Source organism: Miscanthus floridulus, chromosome 9 (genome assembly GCF_019320115.1).
Source record: "Miscanthus floridulus cultivar M001 chromosome 9, ASM1932011v1, whole genome shotgun sequence".
Classification (NCBI taxonomy): domain Eukaryota; kingdom Viridiplantae; phylum Streptophyta; class Magnoliopsida; order Poales; family Poaceae; genus Miscanthus; species Miscanthus floridulus.
This window is the reverse complement of record NC_089588.1, coordinates 89,871,223-89,877,809: the sequence shown is the minus strand read 5'-3', so window position 1 is coordinate 89,877,809 and position 6,587 is coordinate 89,871,223.

Sequence of the window (6,587 nt, the reverse complement as noted above, 5' to 3'; positions counted from 1 at the left end):
TTTGGTAATTGATGACAACCCTTACACAAATATATGAATTGAAATTCAATTGAATCCATGTTGCTTGCCCAAGCATATTTACCATGTGTAAAAGGATATGGACAAGTTTCATGAACTCCAAATGGTAGCAATTGCTCCCCCTACATATGTGCTAAGAGTTTGGATTGTAGCTTGCACATATGCTTAGATAGGAAATATAGGAGTCAATGTCTACCACATGATGCTAAGGTATAAAAGATGGACCTTTGAAGCATGATACCAATTGGAGTGCACCAATATACCGTCCTTAGCACCATGGTTAGCTTAATACCACTTTAGAAATATTTGGAAGTGAAATCACTAGATATCCTATGCATGCTAGTTTTCATTTCATCATTCAAACCGACAACTAGCATACACCACTCAAGCATGGATATTGAATTTTAAACTTGTGCCATGCAAGCAAACATATGAAATGCACATTCAAATGCACCAAACAAGTTCATGAGCTTGCTCCCCCTACTTGTGTGCTCAAAATTTTAGTTGATCCCTTTCTTTTGTCATATCACTCCCCCTATGTCATATATCAAGTATATCTTTATGTTTCTCTCTCTTTATGATATTTCTCCCCCTTTTTCACTATTTTTACTACTATCTTTGTTTCTCTCCCCCTTTGTTATCAATGATCACAAAGGTTCAAAATATAGATAGTATTGCTTGTAGGGTCGAGATTATCAATGTTAATCAATGGGGTAAGGATCATTTTCCCAAATTTGGTCCAATCTAGATTATTTGCCAAAGATATTTAACTCGGTTTGATCCAAGGACAAGCTTCTTCACACCTCCAAATAAGGGTTATCTTGTACCATGTTGAGTTAAACACTTATAGCTCATTTTTGAGATTAAACACTAGGTTTACAAGCCCATAAACATGTCATATGCTATCACTAGATCATGTCAAGCATAGAAGCAATAGTGATATCATATAAACATCAGATTCATTTGATTTTCATGAATAAGCCTAATAAAATAGAACCACTTGAAAGGTTCTAATAAAATTGAAAATGTGACTAGATGCACTAATCATGTCCTTAGCAAAGATGTATGTCATGCCAATCAACTTTTACCTTGGATTGCTCGAAGGAGAGGCATGTCATATGAGTGGGCGTGCATCAACACATATTTGAGAAATCCAATATGTTCAACTCATTCCTTAGCTAGCAAAACCCTTTCTCATCCAATGGCTTGGTGAATATGTCGGCAAGTTGATCTTTGGTGCCTACACTCTCAATGCAAATGTCCCCATTTTGTTGGTGATCTCTTATGAAATGGTGGCGGACATCAATGTGCTTTGTTCTTGCATGTTGAACTGGATTGTTGGTTAGCTTGATTGCACTCTCATTGTCACATAGCAATGGCACTTTCTTGAACTTGATTCCAAAGTCACACAAAGTGGCCTTCATCCAAAGTATTTGTGCACAACAACTACCGGCAGATATGTATTCGGCTTCGGTGGTTGATAATGCAACACTATTTTGCTTCTTTGATGACCAAGAAACAATTGATCTTCCCAACAATTGACATGTGCCCGAGGTGCTTTTTCTTTCAACCTTGCATCCCGCATAATCCAAGTTAGAGTAACCAACTAGCTCAAACTTTGCTCCTTTGGAATACCACAAACCAACATTTGGTGTATGCTTCAAGTACCTCAATATTCTCTTTGTAGCCTTCAAATGACTTTCTCTTGGCGAGGCTTGAAATCTTGCACACATGCATACACTAAATATGACATCCGGCCTTGATGTAGTTACATAGAGTAGGCTTCCAATCATAGACCGATACAACTTTTGATCCACCATATTTCCACTTGCATCACTATCCAAGTTGCCATTGGTTCCCATTGCTGTGCTAATGACTTTGCTATCAATCATGCCAAACTTCTTGATCATGTCCTTGATGTACTTGCCTTGACTCACAAATGTTCCATTCTTCAATTGCTTGATTTGAAGACCAAGGAAGTAACTCAATTCTCCAATCATGCACATCTCAAACTCATTAGCCATCATCTTTCCAAACTCATCACAAAATTCTTGATTTGTTGATCCAAATATGATGTCATCAACATAGATTTGCAATACAAATAGATCTTTTCCAATCTTCTTGATGAAAAGAGTGGTGTCAACTTTGCCCATTGTGAACCCTTTAGAGAGTAGGAAATCCCTCAATCTCTCATACCATGCTCTAGGTGCTTGCTTCAAGCCATACAATGCCTTTTTCAACTTGCTTGCTTCAAGCCATACAATGCCTTTTTCAACTTGTATACATGGTTGTGCTTCTTATCATCTTCAAAACCGGGAGGTTGCTCAACATATACTTCTTCATTGATATAACCATTGAGAAATGCACTCTTAACATCTATTTGATAGAGCTTGATGTTGTGGGCACAAGCATAGGCTAGCAAGATTCTTATTGCTTCCAATCTAGCAACCGGGGCATATGTTTCTCCAAAGTCAAGACCTTCAACTTGTGTATAGCCTTGTGCTACCAATCTTGCTTTGTTCCTTACTACTATCCCATCTTGATCTTGCTTGTTTCTAAAGACCCATTTGGTTCCAATCACATTATGTCCCTTTGGTCTCTCTACTAATTCCCATACTTGATTTCTTGTGAAGTTATTCAATTCTTCATGCATAGCATTCGCCCAATCAACATCCTTCAAAGCTTCATCTATCTTCTTTGGTTCAATGGATGATATAAATGAGAAGTGTTCACAAAATGATGCCAATCTTGATCTTGTTTGTACACCTCTTGAAATATCACCAATGATAGTGTCCAATGGATGATCTCTTGCAATATTGGTTGGTTGGAGGATTGGAACGTGATTGCTTGCACTTGCTTGATCATTGGGTTGAGATGATGTACTAGCCACTTGATCTTGTTCATTGTCATGAGATCCACTTGCACTAACTTGATTTGTATCATCTTGCACATTTGAGTTAGAGAGCACTTGCACTTGATCATCTTCATCATCATTCACTTGCCTAGGCCTCAATTCACCAACATCCATGTTCTTCATGGCATTTGAAAGTTGAATGCCTCTAACATCTTCCAAGTTCTCATTCTCTTCTTGTGAACCCTTCGTTTCATCAAATTCAACATCATGAACTTCCTCAAGAGTACCACTATCCAAATTCCAAACTCTATATGCTTTGCTTGTGGTGGAATAGCCAAGTAGGAATCCTTCATCACATTTCTTGTCAAGCTTGCCCAATCTTGTGCCTTTCTTCAAGATATAGCATTTGCAACCAAAGACCCAAAAATATGCAATGTTGGGCTTTCTACCATTCAAGAGCTCATATGGTGTCTTTTCTTTTAATCGGTGACAATAGAGGCAGTTGCTACAATAGCAAGCCGTGTTGATAGCTTCGGCCCAAAAAGATTGACTCACATTGTACTCACTAAGCATAGACCTTGCCATATCAATAAGTGTTATTTTCTTCCACTCAACAAGGCCAGTTGATTGTCGAGTGTACTTGGCCGAGAATTGATGTCTAATTCTAAATTCATCACATAACTCATCAATTCTAGTGTTCTTGAACTCACTACCATTGTCACTTCTAACTCTCTTGATGGTTGTTTCAAACTCATTGTGAATGCTCTTGACAAATGATTTGAATGTTGCAAACACATCACTTTTATCCACTAGAAAGAATACCCATGTGTATCTAGTATAATCATCCACTATCACAAAGCCATATTTATTTCCACCAATGCTAGTGTATTGTGTTGGCCCAAACAAATCCATGTGCAATAACTCAAATGATTTACTAGTGCTCTTCATGCTTTTCTTAGGATGGGTGTTTCCAACTTGTTTGCCGGCTTGACAAGAGCTACAAAGCTTATCCTTTTCAAACACAACATCTTTCAAGCCTTTAACTAAGTCATGCTTAACCAATCTATTCAATTGTTTCATTCCAACATGACCAAGCCTTCTATGCCATAACCAACCCATGCTAGACTTAGTGAACAAGCATATAGATAATTTAGCTTCACTAGCATTGAAATCAACCAAGTATAGATTATCATATCTAAAGCCTTTGAAGATCAAGTTAGAGCCATCTACACTTATAATTTCTACATCATCTACCCCAAATATGTATTTCAATCCAAGATCACACAATTGTGCCATGGATAGTAAATTGAAATTCAAGCTCTCTACTAGCAACACATTGGATATGCTCATGTCATTGGATATTGCAATCTTACCAAGCCCTTTGACCTTGCCTCTGCCATTGTCACCAAATGTGATACTATCATAACCATCATTGCCATTGGTGTTGATTGAGTTGAACATTCTTGCATTACCGGTCATGTGTTGAGTGCACCCACTATCAAGAACCCAATGCCTTCCCCCCGCTTTGTAATTGACCTACAAAAGAAGATCAATTCTTTTTAGGTACCCAAACTTACTTGGGTCCTTGAAGGTTAGTCACTAAGCTCTTTGGTACCCAAATGGCTTTCTTCTTTGAGCCCATCCATGGTTTACCAATGAACTTAGCCTTCACACCATGTGTACTCTTAGTAAGCATATAACATGAATCAAGCTTAATGGAGGATACATTAGCATTTTTGCTCTTGTTTTTGCATTCTTGCTCTTTATGACCAACTTGCTTGCAACTAGTGCAAAACCGACCATTGTTCTTCACAAAACTAGTCTTGTGAGGAGGAAAGGCCGCCTTACCTTTCTTGGGGGTATAGCCCAATCCCTCTTTGTAGAGAGAAGCTCTTTGGCTACCCAAGCACATAAGCAAGCGGTCCTCACCACCATAAGCCTTAGCTAAGGTGTGATTGAGCTTAGTGACCTCCTTCTTGAGGTTCTCATTCTCAACCACTAGTGAGGCATCACAAGTGAGACCATCACTACTAGATGAGGTAGAAGTGGAAGTGCTACAAGAAGGGTTAGTAGGAATAACAATGATAGGCATAGATAGTGATTCATCAATTATATCACAAGTTAAACCTACATTGCAAGTTTCAACATGCTTCTTTTTATTTTGCTCTTTAAGCGAAAAAGAATGAGCTTTTTCAAGCTTTTTGTGAGCTTTGACAAGCTTCTCATGGGCTTCCTATAGCTTCTCATGAGTTGCTTTGAGCTCATCAAGGGCTTGCTTAAGGGCTTTTACCTCCTTATTCAAGCTCTTGCATTCCCTTCTCTTAATGTCAAAGTGTTCTTTAGCATCTTCTAGCATGTCAAATAATTCATCCTTAGTAGGTTCATCATTATCACTATCACTATCATTTTCATTTTCATGTTCATTATCATCATCATATTCTTCATCACTTTCATCATCACAAGATTGTACCTTAGTGGCCTTAGCCATGAAGCATGATGAAGATTCGAAGAGAGAAGGCTTCTCATTGATAGCAATGCTTGTAAGAACCTTCTTCTTAGTGGTCTTGTGATCATCACTATCATCATCATCATCACTTGAGGAAGCATCACTATCCCAAGTGACTACATATGAACCACCCTTCTTCTTCTTGAATGCCATCTTGTCCTTCTTCTCTTTCTTTTCCTTCTTGTCCTTCTTCTTGTTCTTCTTATTGTCATCATCATTGTCGCTATTGTATGGGCATTGAGCAACAAGATGATCTTTGCTTCCACACTTGAAGCACCTTCTTGACTCTTCTTTGTTCTCGAATAAAGATTTCTTTCTTCTTGCATGGTAGCCCTTCTTCACCATGAACTTGCCAAATCTTTTGACAAAGAGAGCCATCTTCTCATCATCATCATCATCCCAAGATTCATCTTCTTCACTTGATGTTTCTTGCTTTGCTTTGCCCTTGGATGATGTGGCTTTGAATGCCATGCTCTTCTTCTTGTCATCCTTCTTCACATCTTTCTTCTCCTTCTTTTCTTCCTTCTCATCATCATCTCTATAAGCATCATCGGTCATGATATCTCCTAAGATTTGGTTTGGTGTCATTTTGTTCAAACCGGTCCTCACTAGTAAGGTGACCAACATACCAAATCTTGTGGGCAAACATCTCAAGAACTTATTGGAGAATCCTTGTCCTCTATCTTCTCACCAAGTGCCTTGAGATCATTGACAATCACTTCCATCCAATGGAACAAGTCTGGCACACTCTCATCTTCCTTCATCTTGAAGCTTGCAAACTTCTCTTTGAGAATATATGCCTTTGCACCCTTCATGGCATGAGTGCCCTCAAATGATTCTTCCAATTTCTTCCAAGCTTCATGAGCCATCTCAATATTCTTGATTTGCTCAAATGTTCTCACATCAATTGCATCATGAATGGCACTTAGAGCAATGTCATTATTTTGGAGAAGCACTTCTTCAGCCGCGGTGGGATTCTCTGGATCTTCAATCTCAATTTTTGTTTCTACCACCTTCCAAACCTTCCTATTGATTGACTTGATATATGTGATCATCTTTGACTTCCAATAAGAATAATTTGAGCCATCAAATTGGGGTGGCTTCTTGGTGTTCTTGATTTGAGCCATTTTTACACCGAAGGTTGTTAAGCCTCAAATAATGGTGACCTCGGCTCTGATACCACTTGAAAGGTCCTTATGGCTAGACGGG